Here is a 20463-nt window from a genome sequence, read left to right on the forward strand (position 1 = left end):
TAAAAATCAGGGTTAGCTGGATTTCCCAGAGCTCTGTGCCTTATTTCTGTGGAAATTGGTGTTGACATGGGTCAAATAATAACACTCTATCCTGATGCATCTGGGGTTATGGCATTTGTAGAGTACATAAAACTATTCCCATTATCTTCTATATAAGTTATGACAAAAATTGGGTATTTTGTGTAGAGATTATTTTGTACCACAAAACTTTTGAGGAATATCTGAGAAACATCTGAGAGCTTACTGGTCTTTTTCTATTTACTCATGTTTGTGAATCTGGGTGGTGGTTGTTGTTGTTTTTCAATCTTTGAGAGAGTAATAGTAGAAGATTTTAAAAAACCTTTTTTATTTCCTAACATATCATTAAGCTTTGGATTCACAGAAGCAAAATGGCCTTAGATGATGAAGATACAGATTATGGACTGAGGGCTACATAATTAAACATGTAAGATATCAAGGTAAAGTACCAGAATACATAAAGAGGATAATTTCTTTAGTCAGCAAATGGGCAATAACAGGAAAAGAATTTTTGTCTTGGGATAGTGAGCAGTTGTATAAACATATGATGCAAAGGCTTTTTCAAATAGACATAACATTGCCATATGTTCCATCCGAAAACTGCAGAGGGACTTGGGAAAATCAGAATGATTTAAGATTGCCTATACACATCTCTGCCACCATTTGGTTAGCTGAGCCCAAGCAGCTAAAAGTAAGGAGTGTAGTTAAATAGAGATACATTGAGAGACCATAATGTGCCCCAGAGATTTTTGCATTAAGATAAAGAAAGCCATCAAACATTTCCAACAAACTGCTGCTTTCCTTTAAGATAGAATAAAGTGTGTGCACTCCATCTCTGGTCATGAGCTCTTCAGAGTTCTTGTAATGCTTGCTTCCAGATTCAGGAAGGAGTGACTTAACATGGCAAAAGAAGTTTATACTGTAGGGAGCTTTGGATTGCCTCTTATTTAGTACTAAGCTATGAGAAAGAGACAATGCTTCTAGGGTACAAAAAAATAACAGTGAATAGATCAATCTACATAAAGGTAAGGCAACCTACAATACAGTCACAATGGAAACAATGGTTCTTCAATACCTCCTGCACAATATGAGATCAACAACTGAAAGGTGGAAGATTCAACATGCATAGATGTTTTGTCTACATAAGCTAACCACAGGTTCACTTCTCTTTATAACTGGAGTGAGCAAACATTTGGTTTACATGTAGACAACACCATGTAAACAATTGGCCCCTGAAGATGAATTGTTGGATGTCAGTCATATAGATGACCACTTTTACTCTTAAGTAACCTATATACAAAGAAAATTATATTAACAGAACTAGGGACCTATATGACCAATCTTCTCCAGAGAGTAGACTTCATCAATATGGTCTAATTAATGACAAAATGACAAGCAATTATTTTTCTGAGTTGTTTTTCTCTTTCCTGAGAATTAGGTTCATCATTGCATAGATATTTTTATAGTCTACTCCTTTCATAGAAAGGAAAAGTCAAAACTTTTCCTGTCTGTCCTTAACATTTCAATTTTCATGTCATTAAGCATTTAAGAACTGTTTCTATTGGTATCATGTTATTTCCTTTTTCAAGAATAATAGTCTATATCATTTGAAACAACCCAACCATAAGAACATAAATAGCACTATCATAAATCAAACCAAACTACTCAGGATTATGTCCCTGGGATATTAATTTACATATATTTTCTTTTATATTTAAAAATACATAGCATGTGATAAGACTGAAGTCTTTCTTCAGTTATGGAAATATGTAGAACAGTCTCTATCTGTGTTGATGCCTTTCCACTATCTTAATTCCAGTATGCCTTTAAGTACTATTCCATGAATGGTCAAACCCTCAGATCTCCTCACTCAAAATTCTGAAGTTTCATATTTTCTGCCTTTTAATGCTTTTAGGGTACATTCAGAGAAAATATATTATTTCACTTAAACTCACTGGTTCATTCATAAGGTGTATCCAGTATTATACTCAACCAACTTACTGAATTTTTTACTTCAACAATCATGTTTTTCATTTCTAAGAAGTTGTAATTTCTGAATCTTGTTCTTAAGTACCTCGAATACTTTATTAACCTGTTATATATCACAGTTGCCAAACTCTGTTACCTTTTTTGTTTTTATTTATTTTAAAAATCACTTTTTAGATTGTTCATGTTATTTCTTATTCTCTCTGTTTTCTATTGCACTGGCCATCTTAAATATTAGGGAACTTTTGTTTATACTCTATTTTCACTTTCCATTTTGTTAATACTCTATTTCCAAAATGGATCCTGAGAAGTTTATTTCACAAAAATCCCAAGATGCAAGAGCAAAGAATTAATGCATGTGAGATAGGTAATCAGTAAACATTTGTATAAAAAATATATGGAAGGAATTCATCAGGACTTTATAGACACATTTAGAATCTTCTCAGAATTTTTTGCAGAAGGACTGCCTTCTATTGTTAATTAAAGTCTTCCCTTGGGAATGTTGACTCCCCTCTCATAGACTATGTTTGCCTATGGATCAAAATGTTTGCCTTGGTTTGGGAGAAGGATCTAAAGCATAAAGCAGAGAACATAGTGTACTTAAGGTTAGACTTATTCCATTTCTTCCACCTACAGACCCTTGTAGTTAAAGTCAGGTGCAACTGTAAGGATCTAGAGCTGCATTATATATAGAAGAACAATCCATCATGTATCCTGGGTTGGGATAGTTTCTGGTTGGCGTGAGGACTATCTTGAACAGTATCATCAGTCCCAGTGTTTCAGCAGAAGCGTCTGATTTGGCCTGGTGGTGAGGGTTACTCATCTTCTATCTTTTCAGATTGACTGTTTTGTCTAATTCAGATAAATTACTGTTTTGTCTTTAGAAATCATCTTTAATGGTTTAAACACTTTAATCATCTTTAATGGTTTTTTAAATGTCTTACAAAGAGGGGCTAGAGAGGTGGCACTAGTCTGCTTTGCAAGCGCTGCCTTTAGATGGACCACGGTTAGATGCCTGGCATCCCATATGAGCCCCCCCAAGCCAGGAGCAATTTCTGAGCTAATAGCCAGGAGTAACCCCTGAGCGTCAAAAAAAAAAAAAAAAAAACCATGTCTTACAAAGAGTTAGTTTTCCACCTGAGCCCAGCAGCCTGCCTAATGACTGATTTAGTCTCTTTTGTCATGCTTTTAAAAAGTAACTTTCAAGATTGCAGATTACATTTTCCAGAAACCTTCTATTCAGAGAACATCACCCCCCATTCACAACCTCCAGTTTTACCAGGTGTGGAGCAAAAACAACCAACCAACCAACCAATCAACCAAGAAAAGGGGGATGGGAGAAACAAAAAGGTCATAATAGAAAGAATCAACTCTTTAAAATAAGTACAATTAGAGACAATCTCATTATGTAATTGTCTAGTACAATTTTGTGAGGAGATTACATTGAAAAAATAACTTTGATAACTTTTTTTAATATAATTTTTATTTTGATCATAGTGGTTTACATATTGTTGACAATAATATTATAGGTACATATTTACATAAAATCAAGGGGGTTCCCATCACAGATTTGTCCTCCCTACACCTCCGTGTTTGTCCTACCTCCTATATCCTCCTCCCTCACCCCCAGGGCTGTGAGAATATGTGGTCCCCCCTGTACCTAGCTTACTACTTAGTAGACTTGGTCCTGGTGCCTCTCTTATTTCCTCCTCTAACTGGGAGGAAGGACTACATTGTTCAAATTATGTGGTTTCATTTGAAGAAGAGAAAAGTAATAAACTGGGGTAAAAGTCTAATATGCCAAAAATGGGTGGAATTCTTCTAGAGGCTCTCTTTGTCTGTTTGAGAGATGAAGGAGAAAAAGAAGGTGAAACACCTCAACAGTACAAAAAGAAGTGTCAAATATCCAGTGAGCACTCCAGTGATAACGATAGGCACCACAAAAAAAAAAAAAAAAAAGCCATGGTCTTGAGTTAAAAAACATGGCAGAGCACCTAAAGAAAGAAAAGAAAAGAAAAGAAAAGAAAAAAGAAAAGAAAAGAAAAGAAGAAAAAATATATATAAATATAAATGGGGACAACTTCAATAACCACACTGAAACAAAGAAATTGACAAAAAAGTAGATAGGTAATTAAAAATAAAAATAATGATAATAATAAATGAAGAAAAAATATAAAAGATAAAAATGTGTTTAGCTTTTTGCCTTTTTTTCCCTCCTGCACTGGCACAGTAAATATTGGGGTCATTTGAAAAGAATTTCACTTGGCCTAAGCATTATGGGGTTTCTCCACCCTTGGTGTATATTGTCATGGGATTAACTATAGACTCCATTCAGGTTCATTTACTCTACCGGTGGTGCTTTCGTGGTGTTTGAAAAACTTCTGCTCTGTCCTGGGTGATGAAATAAGACCTCTGTATCTAGAGATCTCAGTATCTGCACAGGTCCAGGAGTGGGATTTATGATGAAGTCTTTATTTGTGGTTCTAGAAGTTCTGTTCCCTCAGTGTCATTTTAGTCCATCTTCTGTGGTTGGTGGTCTCGGTATTTACACTGATCCTAAGATGGAACCTAGGATAGCGTCTTTCATTGTGTTTCCAGGAGCCCCATTCCACTGCAATTGTCTCTGCCAGACCTTTGGAACTGGGAATCATGATTGTTGTGTGGGTCGTACTTCAAACCCTAGACTAGGGATTTTTTATTGGTCTCAAGATATATTCAGTCTATTCATGGTTCTAGCAGCTAGTCATCTGTAAATCGCGATCTTGGCTTTTGGACAGACCAAAGGGTGACAAGTCTTCTGATTTTGTCTTATCGTTAGCTGGTGAGGTATGATAACCCATTCTTAGGTCAAGTTGTTCCCATTTTCTCTGTTGTAAGGATATTATATTAGAGCTGGCACTTGTTGGTGGCCCAGCAATATTAAGGATGTCCTGGATGGGATTTGTTTCCTGTTGCTGTTGTGAAGAACTGTGTCAATTTTATGTCTGGTATCCAATGTTCAAGGCTGGATGAATGGTGTCTAATAACCTGAGGTCTAAGTTGGGTCTGTGTGACATATATTCAAGGTGGGATATATCCCTGTATTGTAAACAAGTATGAGTTCTTATCTATAGTAGATAAGAACTCTTTTTTATATGTAAGATTTCCCCCTTTTTTAGTGTGCCTTTGCAGGGAGAAACAGTGCTACTTTATATTTTCAGTGCATTTGGGGGTGGACAGAGAAGAAAACAGAAACAGGTCACACATCCAAACAAGATAAAAATAGGAATAAAAGTATATGTGCTCACATATGTATATGTAGAACATTTAAAAAAATAAATTAACAAAATAATTAAAGGAACCATGTGATGCATGAGACTACCTTACTTTTGGGGAAAAGCAGGTAAAGAGGTGGTGCAATACTGGTCTTATACTTATGTTGGAAGTATAGGTTTCCCCATTGTCTTTTAGGATTTTCTTGTGGTGTGTAGGTTCCCAGGCAACTTTCCATCACTCCCCCTGACCTTCTTGAGATTGGCAAAAGATTTGCGGCAGGAAGGTCTTGTAAGAGTTCTTGCATTGGGGATACTTTTAGAGCTAAGTTCGGTTTCAAGTAACAGTCCACGGTAGGGTGATTTGGTAGGGAGGGCTGTTCAGCATGAGTCCGCAGGGGAGTTGGTTGCCTTTTCTCGTGGAGGGCAAGGTGTGGTTTTGACTGGGTGTCCCTTCGCTTGGGTGCTGGGTACTGGTTCGTTGGGGTAGGAGGTCAGTCTTGATGCCTGATGGATTAAGAACTAAGGGTGAAGAGTTTTAATACAATAGGAGGTCTGGATGGGATTGAGGGGTGAAGGAATAGTTGGATTTCCAAAGGGTTGAAAGGGGTAAGTATATGGAAGGGATAGGAAAGAAGAAAAGAGAAAATACTTTAGAAAGAAAGGGAGAATGGAAAAGAAGAAAAGAAAAGAAAAGAAAAGAAAAAAGAAAGTAGTGAGAAGAGAGGAAAAAATAGCAAGGGAATGCTAGTTTGCTTAAATGTGTTCAATGAATAGGGCCTGTAGTATATAAAGTCTGTACGTCAAAGTTGGTGCTTTGATGGTTTGACTGGTCACATGCCTCAAATCCTAAAAGAAGGTATAACCTAGAGATAAAGTGTATGTTAAAGAGTTTTCTCAGGACATTTTCGTAGTGCAAGCTGGGTATGGTAACTCGTGTGACTGAGCCCCGAGATGTCATCTTAGTTTTGTATCTAAGAACACCTGTGGACAGAAAAGCTGAGAGGTCATTTTAAATATAGTAAAATTAAGGCATTAAAACATAGTGTTATGGGGTGTTTCCTTTGGAGTCAGTGATTTCCCATGGTATACTTTACCTGTAATCCTGTATAAGATCCCTAAGGGATTATTATGGGCCTTTGTAGTAGAAGACTGATTACTTACCTGTTCTCTCTATGCTGCTGTTTCTACTGTTGCTGGTTTCTTTGTGGTATAATGTGTAGACAAGAGTTTGTGTTGTGAGAACATAAAACAGGCTAGCTTTTACAGAAGCCGGGTCCCCTGTTTGTGACATCAGGCTGGGAAAATCCACGAAACTATGCCTGCCCAGTGGGGCCCAACTGTGAAAAACTATGAGTGCTACCTGTGTATGTCTGTCTACTGTCCTCTTCCATGAAACTCTTGGGAGTGGGCCAAAAAGAGGCTCCAGCAGAGCACAGCCGCTTCACTTCGCTACCTGGCCATGCGCTCTTTCTAAAAAAAGAACACCATCGCAACAAGAAGAAAAAATCACACTAAGAACTGTGCTACATCACAGAAGCAAGCATTTCTCTCCAGACTGTCTTCTCTGTTGCATGCTCGAGCCTAAGATTTGATCCAGTGTGAGGCTTCATCCACGGAGGACTCCCCTCCCTTAGAGGCAAGTCAGCCCATCCAGAAAGGGCGGAGCCAGAGGAGTGTGCTGCCTGCATCATGTACCCAATGAATACCACCACAACACGTAGAAAAACCCACAATACAAGCGCGACAATGGGGAAACAATACAGGCCAGCATCAGACATAGAGAATGAAGATGACAATTCTGATGACCAGATAATGACCAACCAAGTAATCAACCTCTCAGATAAGGGCTTTAGACTAGCAATATGGAAGATGCTCAATGGACTCATAGAAACCATGGATAGAGTTGAACAGAACACTAATAAGAACCAAGAAAATATGAAAACAGAAATCACAAAACTCCAAACTGAAATAACATGTCAACTCACAGGTCTGAAAAAGTTAGTAAACAAAGTGAATGACAAAATGGATAAGCTCTGGGACAGGCTATCAGAAGCTAAGAATAGACTTGGTGCTGTGGAAGATGAGATACATAACAATTCCATACAGCAGGAGAGATTGGAAAAAAAAACTTAAAGCAAATGAGCAGACAATGGAAAAATTAGTCAATGAATGAAAACAGATGAAAATAGAAGTCTATGATAAGATCAACAGAAACAATTTAAGAATCATTGGAGTCCCAGAGACACAGGAAGAAAATTTCCAGGAAGAAACAACGGTCAAGAACATCATTAAAGAGAAATGTCCAGAGCTAAAGAATATATGTGATCAAATCCTGCATGCTCGAAGAGTACCAAACAAAAGAGACCCCAGAAAAACCACCCCAAGACACATCCTAGTCACAATGACAAATCCCACCGATAGAGATAGAATTCTGAAAACAGCAAGATCAAAAGGGGAAATTACGTTCAAGCAAGCATCCTTGAGATTTACAGCAGACCTGTCACCAGAAACACTCAAGGCCAGAAAGCAGTGGTGGGATATTGTGACAAGACTGAATGAAATGAATGCTTCACCCAGAATACTATACCCAGAAAAACTCACTTTCCGGGCCGACGGAAAAATACATGGTTTCACAGACAAAAAACAGCTCAGAAACTTTACAGACTCAAAATCAGTCTTATGAGAAAAACTGAAAGACCTAATTTAAGACAAGACTAACCAAAAGACACACCAAATTTCGATATAAAGATGGCATTAAATCCCAGGACAATTCTTTCTCTCAACGTCAATGGACTAAATGTACCAGTCAAGAGACACAGAGTGGCTAAATGGATCAAAAAACTCAATCCAACCTTCTGCTGCCTACAAGAAATGCACCTGAATAGTCAGAATAAACATAGACTCAAAATAAAAGACTGGAGAAAAATTATCCAAGCAAACAACACACATGAAAATATTGGAGTGGCCATACTAATATCAGATAATGCAAACTTTATACTCAGGAAGGTTGTAAGGGACAAAGATGGACATTTTATATTAATCAAGGGGTATGTAGAGCTTGAAGAAATAACTCTCTTCTAAACATATATGCACCAAATGCGGGGCCAGCAAAATATTTAATACAATTGTTGACAAATCTGAAAAATAATATCAATAACAACACAATAATTGTGGGGGATCTCAACACGGCTTTGTCAACACTGGATAGGTCAACCAGACTGAAACCCAACAAGAATATACTAGACCTGAGGAGAGATATGGAAGAAAGAGGCCTAGTGGATATATGTAGGACACCCCATCCCCAGAAACCTGGATAAACATTCTTCTCCAATGTACATGGGACATTCTCCAGGATAGACTACATGCTGGCACATAAAACATACCTCCATAATATCAAGAGGATAGAAATTTTGCAGACTACCTTCGCTGACCACAAGGCTCTGAAATTATTTGTAAATTCCAAAGGGACTCAGAAGAAAAACTTTAACACTGGAAGTTAAACAGCCTCATACTGTATAACCAATGGGTCCGAGATGAAATCAAGGAGGAAATCAAAAGGTTCCTGGAAACAAATGACAATGAAGACACAAACTATCAGAACTTATGGGACACAGCAAAAGCAGTACTGAGAGGAAAATTTATAGCTTTGCAAGCACACATCAGGAAGGAAGAAGGAGCTTACCTGAGTAGCTTAATGACACAGGTAATAGAACTAGAAAGTGCTCAACAAAAGGACCCAAAAATAGGAAGACAGAAGGAAATAACAAAGCTGAGAGCAGAAATCAATGAAGTGGAAACCCAAAAAACAATCGAAAAATCAACGAAAGCAGAAGTTGGTTCTTTGAAAAAATAAACAAGATTGATAGATCACTGGCAAACATAACAAAGAAAGAAAAAGAGAGAAACTTGATAACTCGTATTAGGAATGAAAAAGGAGAGATCACTACTGATATGACAGAGATTCAAAGGGTAATTAGAAAATACTTTGAGAAACTCTACACCACTAAAAATGAGAACCTGGAAGAAATGGATAAATTCTTGGACTCTTATAATCTTCCATGGTTGAAGGAAGAGGATGTAGCATATCTAAACACCCCCATCACCATTGATGAAATAAAACGGTAATCAAATGTCTGCCTAAAAGCAAAAGCCCAGGCCCTGATGGATTCGCTAATGAACTTTTTCAAACTTTCCAAGAGGAACTACTACCAATCCTGGCAAGACTCTTTCATAAAATTGAACAAACGGAAACACTTTCAAATAGCTTTTATGAAGCCATCATCACCTTGATACCTAAACCAGACAGAGATGCTAGAAAAAAAGAAAATTACAGACCAATATCATTGATGAATGCAGATGCAAAGATCCTCATCAAAATCTTGGCAAATAGGATTCAATGCCTCATTAAAAAGATCATCCACTACGATCAAGTAGGTTTCATCCCAGGAATGCAAGCATGGTTTAACATCCATAAATCTATCAACATAATACACAACATCAATAACAAGAAAAATAAAAACCACATGATCATATCAATACATGCAGAGAAAGCATTTGATAAGGTCCAACACCCATTCTTGATCAAAACTCTCAGCAAGATGGGAATGGAAGGAACCTTTCTCAATATAGTTAAGGCCATCTACCACAAGCCAGTGGCAAATATTATCCTCAATGGAGAAAAACTAAAAGCCTTCCCTCTAAATTCTGGCACAAGACAAGGCTGTCCTCTCTCACCACTCCTATTCAACATAGCACTGGAAGTACTTGCTATAGCGATTAGGCAAGAAAAAGATATCAAGGAAATCCAGATAGGAAAGGAAGAAGTCAAGCTCTCACTGTTTGCAGATGACATAATACTCTACTTAGAAAACCCTAAAGACTCTATCAAAAAGCTTCTAGAAACAATAGACTCATATAGCAAGGTGGCAGGCTACAAAATTAACACACAAAAATCAATGGCCTTTCTATACACCAATAGTAATAAGGATGAAATGGACATTAAGAAAACAACCCCATTCACAATAGTGCCACACAAACTCAAATATCTTGGAATCAACTTGACTAAAAATGTGAAGGACCTATACAAAGAAAACTATAAAACTCTGCTCCAAGAAATAAGAGAGGACACACGGAAATGGAAACGCATACCCTGCTCATGGATTGGCAGAATTAACATCATTAAAATGGCAATACTCCCCAAAGCATTGTACAGATTTAATATGATCCCTCTAAAGATACCCATGACATTCTTCAAAGAAGTGGATCAGGCACTTTTGAAATTCATTTGGAACAATAAACACCCTCGAAAAGCTAAAGCAATCATTGGGAAAAAGATTATGAGAGGAATTACTTTCCCCAACATTAAACTGTACTACAAAGCAATAGTTATCAAAACAGCATGGTATTGGAATAAGGACAGGCCCTCAGATCAGTGGAATAGGCTTGAATGCTCAGAAAATGCTCCCTAGACATACAATCACCTAATTTTTGATAAAGGAGCAGGAAATCCTAAATGGAGCAGGGAAAGCCTCTTCAACAAGTGGTGTTGGCACAATTGGATAGCCACTTGCAAAAAATTGAACTTAGACCCGCAGCTAACATCATGTAGGAAGGTAAAATCCAAATGGATCAAATACCTCGATATTATGTTGTTTAATCTCCAGGTATTCGTTTTACTCCATTGCTTCTTCTTGAAGTCAATTTTGACCTCTGTTGCATAGTGATCTGATAGGTACTTCTAATGATACTTACATTTGTGATCTTATATAGGTCCCCTACTATTATCACATTTCTCTTCATGTGTTTCTCCAGGTTTGCGACCAGTTGCCTCACATATTTTGCTGGCTCTACATTTGGTGCATAGATATTGACCAGGGTTAGTACTTCTTGATCTCATGTTCCCCTTATCAGTAAGTAGTGACCCTCTTTGTCTCTGATCACTTTCTTGTGGTTGAATGCAATTTGGTCTGATATAAGAATGGCTGTCTCTGCTCTTTTTTATTTTCCATTGGCCTGAATAACTACTTTACATCCTTTTATTCTAAGTCTGTGCTTATCCTGTAGTTGTAAGTGTGTTTCTTGCAGACAGCAGAAGTCCAGTTTATTTTTCCTAATCCAGTTCTCTACTATATGTCTTTTAATTGGAGAGTTTAGTTTGTTAACATTTAGGGAGATTATTGAGAGAGAGGACTGTTGTGCAGTTGTGTTGTGTGGAGTGGTTATTGTTACAATCGGGGGGTTGGATTGTGTGATTTGTCTCTGAGTAGGACGCTTAGGATTGGCTTTGTTTGCACAAATAGTTCAAGTTCTTTCTTGTTTGAGAATGTTTTTAGTATGTCCTCCCATATGAATTATAGTTTTGCTTGGTATTGGACCCTAGGTTGAAAATTTCTTTCATTCAGTCGTTTAAATATGTCATTCCATTGTCTTCTTGCTTGAATTATCTCAAATGGGAGATCTGGTTTGATTCTTATGTCCCTTCCTTTGTACTTGTGGGTTTTTTTCTCCCTTATTGATTTGAGAAGTTCCTCTTTCTCTTTGGTTTTTTTTTTTTTTTTTTTTTTTTTTGCGATTTGGATTACTATATGTCTTGGTGTTGGTTTATTAGGGTCTATTTTATTAGGGATTCTCTTCACTTCCTGGATTTGCATTGAAGTTTTTTTTTCCAGAGGGTGGAAAAGTTCTCTGCTATTATTTCTCTGACTACTTGTTCTTCCCCTTTCCCTATTTCCTCCCCTTCTGGTATACCCACAATTCTTATATTGTTTCTTTTGTTCTTGTTCATTAGATACTGGACTTTTCTTCCAGTGCTTTGCCTTTTATTTCTTTGTTGGTTTCTTGATCATTTTTTGTTTGCAATTTTCCTTCAAGTTCCTCAATGTGCTTCTCCAACTCTATATTTCTGCTCTTAAGGCTTGTTACTTTGTTTTTTAATTCCTTCATTTCTTTTTGTATGGAATCTCTCATGTTCGTCAACATTTCTTTAATTTGGCTGATTTGTTCATCCATAGATTTCTTATACTTGGTAGCTAGCGTTTCTTTCATTTCTTGCATTTCCTTCCTCATGGCTGTTTTTAGGTCTCCTTCCCATGGACCTGTGCGTTTTGGTGGACTTGGAAATTTGCTAGGGTTTGTCTCTGTATCTCCAGATATTAGGGTTCTCCTTGATTTATCCATATTTCTTTGCATTTATTGGTGTGGTTTGGAGTGCTGTGCTTTCTAAATTCAGCCTGCTTTGGTCCCCTGTGGCATGGGGATGGGTCCCCTTCCTGAGGGTGGTTCTAGAGGGGGCTGTTGGGTGAGCTCACTGAGGCTTGGCTCCTCCTGTGCTCTTTATGTGGCCTAATCCATTGCTTTTCCCCTTTGTTGTCCGCTAGAGCAGGTTCTCTTCTGGCCACAATGGTGGAGGGCGCTGTTGAGCCTAGCTCTTTCTCCCCCCCTTTGCTACCTGGAAGTCAGCCTTCCTTCAGTGGGTCTTGTCAATTTCCTTCTCCTTATTCCTGTCAGCCGGTGTAGTTCTGCTCCTGAGCACAATGGTTGCTGGCGCTGCTGAGCCTAGCTCTCTATCCTCCCTCCTCTCTCTGGGAGTCAATGGAGCTCCGCCCCCTCCGAGCCTCAGCAGAAGAATTTCCCGCAGCCAAACCCACCTGGTAGCTGCCCTCAGCCCTTGGGGAGTTCCAGGTCCACTTTGGGGCTCAGGGGGGTAGGCTGCTCTAGGTCACCCAATGGTCCAGGTGGCCGGCCCAATCTCACCCAGTCTATTGGTCCTAGCTCGTCCCAGCGGCGCAGAGTGGGTCAGGTGCAGGGTTCTCCTCACGCCTCCTACCTTCCACTCGGGCTTGGGGTCCCTGGGGAGAGGTGCTCGGTGCTGGTGCTGCCGCGGGTCTAGGGCGCCCACAAAGTGGGGACTCACCCAGAGTGCTCTCCGCTGGAGCTTGGGGTCCCTGGGGCGGGTTGCTCAGGGTGCCGGGAGAGCCCAGGTCTAGGGCGCCCACGTGGGGGGGAGGGACTCACCCAATCCGCTCTCTACTCGGGCTTGGGGTCCCTGGGGTGGGTTGCTTGGGGTGCCAGGCAACTTTGATAACTTTTTAAAAGAATATGTACATATAGTTTTAAAAAAGTCATCAGGGGCCAGAGCAGTGGTGAAGCGATAGGGTGTTTGCCTTGCAAGCTGCTGACCTAGGACAGACACCCAGCATCCCATATGGTCCCCTAAGCCAGAAGTAATTTCTGAGCGAATAGCCAGAAGTAACCCCTGAGTGTCATCAGGTGTGCCCCCACCAATCATCAGAAGTTGAAAGAAAGAAAGAAAGAAAGAAGGAAGGAAGGAAGGAAGGAAGGAAGGAAGGAAGGAAGGAAGGAAGGAAGGAAGGAAGGAAGGAAGGAAGGAAGGAAGGAAGGAAGGAAGGAAGGAAGGAAGGAAGGAAGGAAGGAAGGGGGAAGGAAGGAAGGAAGGAAGGAAGGAAGGAGGAAGGAAGGAAGGAAGGAAGGAAGCTTTTTTCCCACCTCACTTCTCAGTTCCCAGGTATCCTCTTCAAAAGCAACAATTACTATGACTTCTAAATTATACTCCAGAAATATTCTATGAAAATTCAAAAATGTATATTAAAATCTACTTTTTAGCTTTCTATAATTGAGATGTACTTTAAACATACTTTGCATTATTTTTCTATGTAATAGTCCTCATATTTACCTCATACATAATATAAGGCTATATGTAACTTTTCAAAAGCTAATTAATATTTTGAGCATGAATAAATATCTTGTTAACTATATCTACTGAAGGACATGTACTATGTTGCAACCTTTTGTTATCACCAATAATGCTGTAGTGAATAGGCATCTTAATGTAACTTTGCACATACATTTAAATACAGCAAAAACTAAATAACTACTAAAACTGCAAGCTAAAATATTAACTGTGCTTTCAATATTGGCATACATTGAGAAATTCTACTTCTAAGAATTTTCATAATTTGGATGCCTACCAACATATTTGTATTTTTTTCTTATTAATATAGGTTTTAATCAAATTTTTGAAACTCAATTTGATGGGAAAATGCTAGAATATTATTTTGAATTTGTATTTATCAGTTTATTAATGAGATTGACCATATCATAGAATTTAAAACATTTGTATTGCTTTTAAATCAATTACTTGCTCATACAAGTTTGTTTCTCAATTTATTTCTCCTTAAGAGTTGTAAGGCACTTGCTTTGCATGTGGCCAACACTACTCAATCCCCAACCACTGCTGTGGTTCTGCAAATACCATCAGGAGTAGAGAACCAAGAATGTGCCCTGAGAACCATTTAGTGTGACTTTCCCCAAATAATAATAGATTTAGTATATTTTTAATTTAATATTTTTTGGAATAAGCACCAGACAAATACTCCTGTCTTTATTGTTTCCTAAGTTTTCCTTGATAAATAAAATAATAACAAGGAATATGAAAGCACTAAATAAAGGGTTTCAATTCTACAATCATAGGAAATATATTTTAAATCTTTTTTTTTTTTTTTTTTTTTTTTGGTTTTTGGGCCACACCCGGTAACGCTCAGGGGTTACTCCTGGCTATGCGCTCAGAAGTTGCTCCTGGCTTGGGGGACCATATGGGACACCGGGGGATCGAACCGCGGTCCGTCCAAGGCAGCGCTGGCAAGGCAGGCACCTTACCTTTAGCGCCACCGCCCGGCCCCTATATTTTAAATCTTAATAAATGTATATGCCACATCCTGATGAAATAAAAATAACCAATGAATTCATTCTCCAACTAACCTCCACACATAATGCAGTTCTGTGGAATTAATCGGTTCCTATCTCACTCAATATATGCCTTGTGACTCATTGATGAAAACATGTTTGAATGTAGCCTTGGATTGGTTTTTAGACCATTAATCCTACTTCTGGGTGTGGTTTGTTTCTTCTTAATAAATACTTGGTGTTTCAGGAAATACTATCTTGTGTTTCCTGACTTCCCATGGAGCATCCTGCTTCTTAGGAACTGAAGGCTTACTTGTTGGAATTCCTGAATCTGCTTCTCCCTCTGTGTGCATGTGTGTGTGTTGTGTGTGTGTTGTGCATGCGTGCATGTGTGTGTGTGTGTGTATGTGTATTATTTCCTACATTGACATTTGCTTCCAGATTCGTGTCTCTCCAGTGTCCTGGCTTTGGAACCTGAGGCTTAATTATAAACAGTTCCAATAAAATGCTCATTTACTTTTTGTTCTCTTAAATATATTCTATGATACTTGTTAAATGAAAGTATACCCAAGGGGCCAGAAAGAAGCAGAGCAGGTAGGGTGTTTGCCTGCATGAAGCCAACCCAGATTCAATCCCCAGCCTTTCAGGAGTGATTTCTAATTGCAAAGCCAGGGGTAACCCCTGAGTGCCACCAGGTGTGGCCCCAAAACAAAAACAACTAAGCCAATAAAAGTATACCCAAATCAATTTTGAAAGAGTAACAAGTACAAAAGACCAGCTCTATCACAGAGTAATAGACTTAGACATCACTCACATGAGAAAATTAGATAAGTAGAATACAAAAGCACTCAGTGAGAAATGACTTTTTTTATGGAGATTATAACAGAGAATGTTGTTAGGAAGTGTTCTAAGAATCAACACCTACAATAAAAGAGAAAAAGAAGAAATACAGAGAGAAAGAGTTGGTTTTTAATACAATTTCAACAAAGATCTCAATATATCTTAGTATTCTATAAACCACAAAGAGTGGGTGACTTAAACAAGGGAAGCTGATATTCTCAGAATTCTGTAAAATAAAAATCCCAGATCCAGGTCCGGAAAAGTTAGTGGCTGGTAAGGGCCCCTCATCTACTTACTCTATTCCATGACCTTTTCTCTGAGTATGTGAAGGAAAAATATATTTCTTCACTTCCTTTTCTTACAAGGCCACCAATTGAAGGCCATCAATTGATTGCCATTCTACTCTTTTATCCTCATTTAACCGTCATTTCTTATAAAAAAAAAAAAGTCCTATCTCTAAATAAAATTCTATCTCCAAATACAGTCAGATTGGGAGCTTTATCCCAGGAATTTTAGGAAACAAGATCTAGTCCATAGGACCACTTAATAATAGTCACTCCATTATTTCAAAGCTGCAATAATATCACTTATGACATATGTTCTTTTAAAATGTGACTGTGACAATCCTTCCCAGAAAGAGATGTGTCTTTAGCCTCTCTTCTTGAAACAAGCAAAACTCTTTTGACAATACCAACAGTGGAGAATAACAAAACACACCATGTGCAATGTCAGATATAGATCATAATAGGGAAAGTAGCTTCCACATATTATGCCTGAGTACTTGTGTTTGAAGCATACAAGTACAATATCAGCAGTTTGAGATCACCTTACTGCAAGACTACATGAAGACAGAGATGAAGAGAAATGCAGAGATAATAACTTCCAGCTGTTCTAGCTCTGTAGTCTAAGTTCCATCTATTTTCTGACAAAAATCACAGAAGAAGCTTAAGCCCAATTTTTCTCCTAAATTACTAAATCAAAGCTTTCTCACAAAATAATGGCAAGAAATAGAATATATGACCCTATGAATAGTCCTGAATTAGATGCTATATTTCAATATTTACCAATATTTAAGTGAATATTGGTCTACAAGTCAGATATTTTTGAAAAGAGCTTTCTCCATACAAAGGCAATTCCATAAAAAGTATAACTGAGGGCTATTGACAAAATTTCCAGAAACTTTAGAATGAGTCTTTCAGTTTTGCAAAAATATTTAGTTGCCTCAATACCCACTAAAGAACACTCCAAAACACTTATATAAATTTCTTTTATTTTTAATTCTGCAATTGACAATCATAGCATTTATGTGGGATTCTTTGGTGAGACTCAGTTATTTAAATGCAGTCCCCATTCCCATTCCATCTCATTCCCCATCTATATTTTGATTATCCATTTGAGTTCCTTGAGCTCTTCAATCTTCAGATCTTGGTGACTTATTTTAAGAGGTGATCCACATTACAGAGGGGTTTAATTACTAACCAGGTCTTTCTACAGCACTATGAAGTATCCACTTACACAAGAACAGGGCATAGGAGAATTCCTATGCCCAAGACATCCCCTAGATATATATTTAAATACTACATGACTCTTATTCTTCTCCATATTCTCTGAAATACTTCACAACTCTTACTGAGTCACAGTCTGTTGTGATGTTATATGTGATCACATTAATATTCAAGCATCCTAGTAAAGAGTCAGAATTTTACCTTTTCAGACAAAATGAGTATTTGGTTTTTAAGCATTCAATGTCCTTACCAGCTGTTTGAGATCACCATGCTTCAAGATTATAAAGAGATCGAGATATAGAGAAATACAAAGAATAAACTTCAATACTAGATTTGCCATCAATTCATTTCTTAGAGATGAGACTAATTTTTGGTTGAGAGAGAAAGATTTCATGTTGGTTTTCCCTTTCAGCAACTGAAAACTTTGGTAGTGATAACAGATAAGTGGGCAGATAACTGACAGGAGCACCGATGATAGGGCTAGTCACAGCTTCTGTGCCTGTCACCATGTTTCCTCCTCATTCAGGTTATCCACGATTTGAATACTAGCACAGTTGGTGACAGAAGTTAACTCACACCACCTGGCCAAGTCATTGATCACTTTAATATGTTAGTACTCTTTCATGATAAATTCTCTCTGCTAGGCATAAGCCTAATGTAAGATTTTCATACTTTGATCATTCTCGTGTCAGCCCACACTTTCCTTTCCCCAGATCTTTCTATTTGCTATCTTCCAATCATTCTCTGTGGGTCCCCAACAGAATTGTCAAGTCATTTTCTACTAAAAATAACACACCAAACCACTTATATAAATTTCTTTTATTTTTAATTCTGCAATTGACAATCACAGCATTTATGTGGGATTCTTAGGTGTTTTGGGTCACTTCTCTTCCCACATACAGAAGAAATTCAGAAGTACACATATAATTTATCACATTTGGAGGATTTCCACTCAAAATTGTATTTTAAGATCTTCTGTTGCTTCTATTCCTCCTATCTATTACTGCATAAGTAAAAAAAAATGTAGTGACTTTAAATAACAAAATCTTTTCCTCTATTTTAAAATTATATATAAAATTTGAGCAGGATGTGTGGGGAAAAAACATGAGACATCTAAAAATTGGGAAGTGGGGGGAAAAGAATAATGTTTTCTGATTCACAGGTCTTCCAGTTAATTTTGAAAGTTGATATCTCAGCTGCTACAATAGCTGGAGGGACTATGTGTACTCTTTAGTAAAGCTCTTTAACTTTATCAAGGTATAATGCTCAAGTTCCAAGAGCAAGACTATAAATAAAACAGAAAAAATCAAAAATCAAAAGAGAAATATGGCAACTATTGTCACCTAACCTGGAAATCACTTTGTTCACTTTGTTTTATTCTATTAGATAGAACAAGAATATTGATATTGAATGCTGAGTTATTGAAGATAAGCCTCTATTCAAGGGGAAGTAGATTAGACAGTATCTTTTGACAGTATTGAAAACTGTCATAGAATGTCAAAGGATACAGGCACTGAATACAGGCACGCTTAAAAATTACCACAGCATACACATCAAGCTGTAAACTAAGTTCAGTGTTTTCCTTCCTTTCTTGGCTAATCATGTGTGTGAACTAAATAAGAAGCTCCAATGTAACAGTAGCGATATGTGGCAGGCTAGTTCACCACCTTAGGCTAGTTCACCAGTTTACACAATGCACTTTGCCTTCTGGTCCCTTCTCAGGCTAGATTCCATTTTTACCATTCATTTCTTGCTATTGACATCTATGGAGCTTGTCTAAACTTATGACTTGGTAAATCCGACAGACTTTACCTCAAAATGTTTAGGTCTGGCAATATGGTCACTTTATTACCATTCGTAGGTGCTCTCAACCAGACTGAGATTGAAATCTAGGATCAAATTTTTCAACAGTATATCATTTTTTACTTTAGCTGGCATGGCCTTGTTCAAGACCTCTAAAACTTGGCAAAAATATAAACAATATGTTTTCCTCAGATATTCTCACAATTTAGGATGTACTGAATTGTATATCCCAATCAGCAAAATATTTCACCTAATATTCTTGATCTTCTTTAGAACTTTTACCTATTCCATTTTGTAGAATGAAAATAAAAATATATAGTCTATGAGGTGGGTGAGGTTGCCCCAGGGTATCATGATTCTTACCCCTTAGGCTGAAGGGTCTGATGAAGCAGGGTAGCAGCAAAGAAATAATACACAGCATTCAGGAAAGATATTCATTGGCATCAGCTCTCTCTGCCATGTGCGATTTATGCACTATCTGTGTTCTCACTCACATTCCTTTCAGCCTTGTGCCCTCTCCCAAGCACATAAACAGATTCCTTTCTTTATTATCTAGAACCTTACCCATCAAGGCTGGGGGTGGGGGAAAATTAGGGGATTCTGTAATCCTGATGGACTTTTACATACCAAAAGAAGTGGTTGGGGAAAAAGGAAGTTGGGGAAAAACCTTTGTTAGGCTTTTACTGAGGTTCACTTTACACCAGGTCCCAGGCAAAGTGTTAGATAGACTACACTTTCTTTTTGCTAAGAGATATGTGAATCAATCATTTTGGTTGCTGTTACTTTGAGATGAACAAACTTAGTTTGTTCTAGATTACTAGGCTTCCATATCTTGGCTGTTGCACTGAGAACTATGTTGAACATAGTAGTTCATATATCTTTTCAAATTAATGTTTTTATGTTTTGGGGGTAGATGCCAAAGATTAGTTTTTCTGGGCTATATGAGAGTTCTATTATTAATTTTTGAGTCATCCCCATATTACTTTACATAGAGGCTGAAGCAAATTACATCCCCACCAATAGTGGATAAATATTACTTTTTTCACCCTGCCAACACTCTGTTTCCAGGTTTTCTTATATGTGGCATTATAAGTGGCATGAGATAATATCTCAGTGTTATTCTTATTTGCATTCCTAATCATGAATTTTGAAAACTTTTTTATATGCCTATTGACCATCTGTATATCTTCTTTATGAAAGTGTCTGTTCATCTCCTCTCCTTATTTTGAATGGGGTCATTACAATCCAGGTATCTTTGAGCTATATTATTTCAAAAGAGATTACTAATATTTCACATCATAGAAATCAATAAATAGTATTTTTTGTTTCATGTAAATACAAACTCTGATCCTCTT

Source organism: Suncus etruscus, chromosome 3 (genome assembly GCF_024139225.1).
Source record: "Suncus etruscus isolate mSunEtr1 chromosome 3, mSunEtr1.pri.cur, whole genome shotgun sequence".
NCBI lineage: Eukaryota > Metazoa > Chordata > Mammalia > Eulipotyphla > Soricidae > Suncus > Suncus etruscus.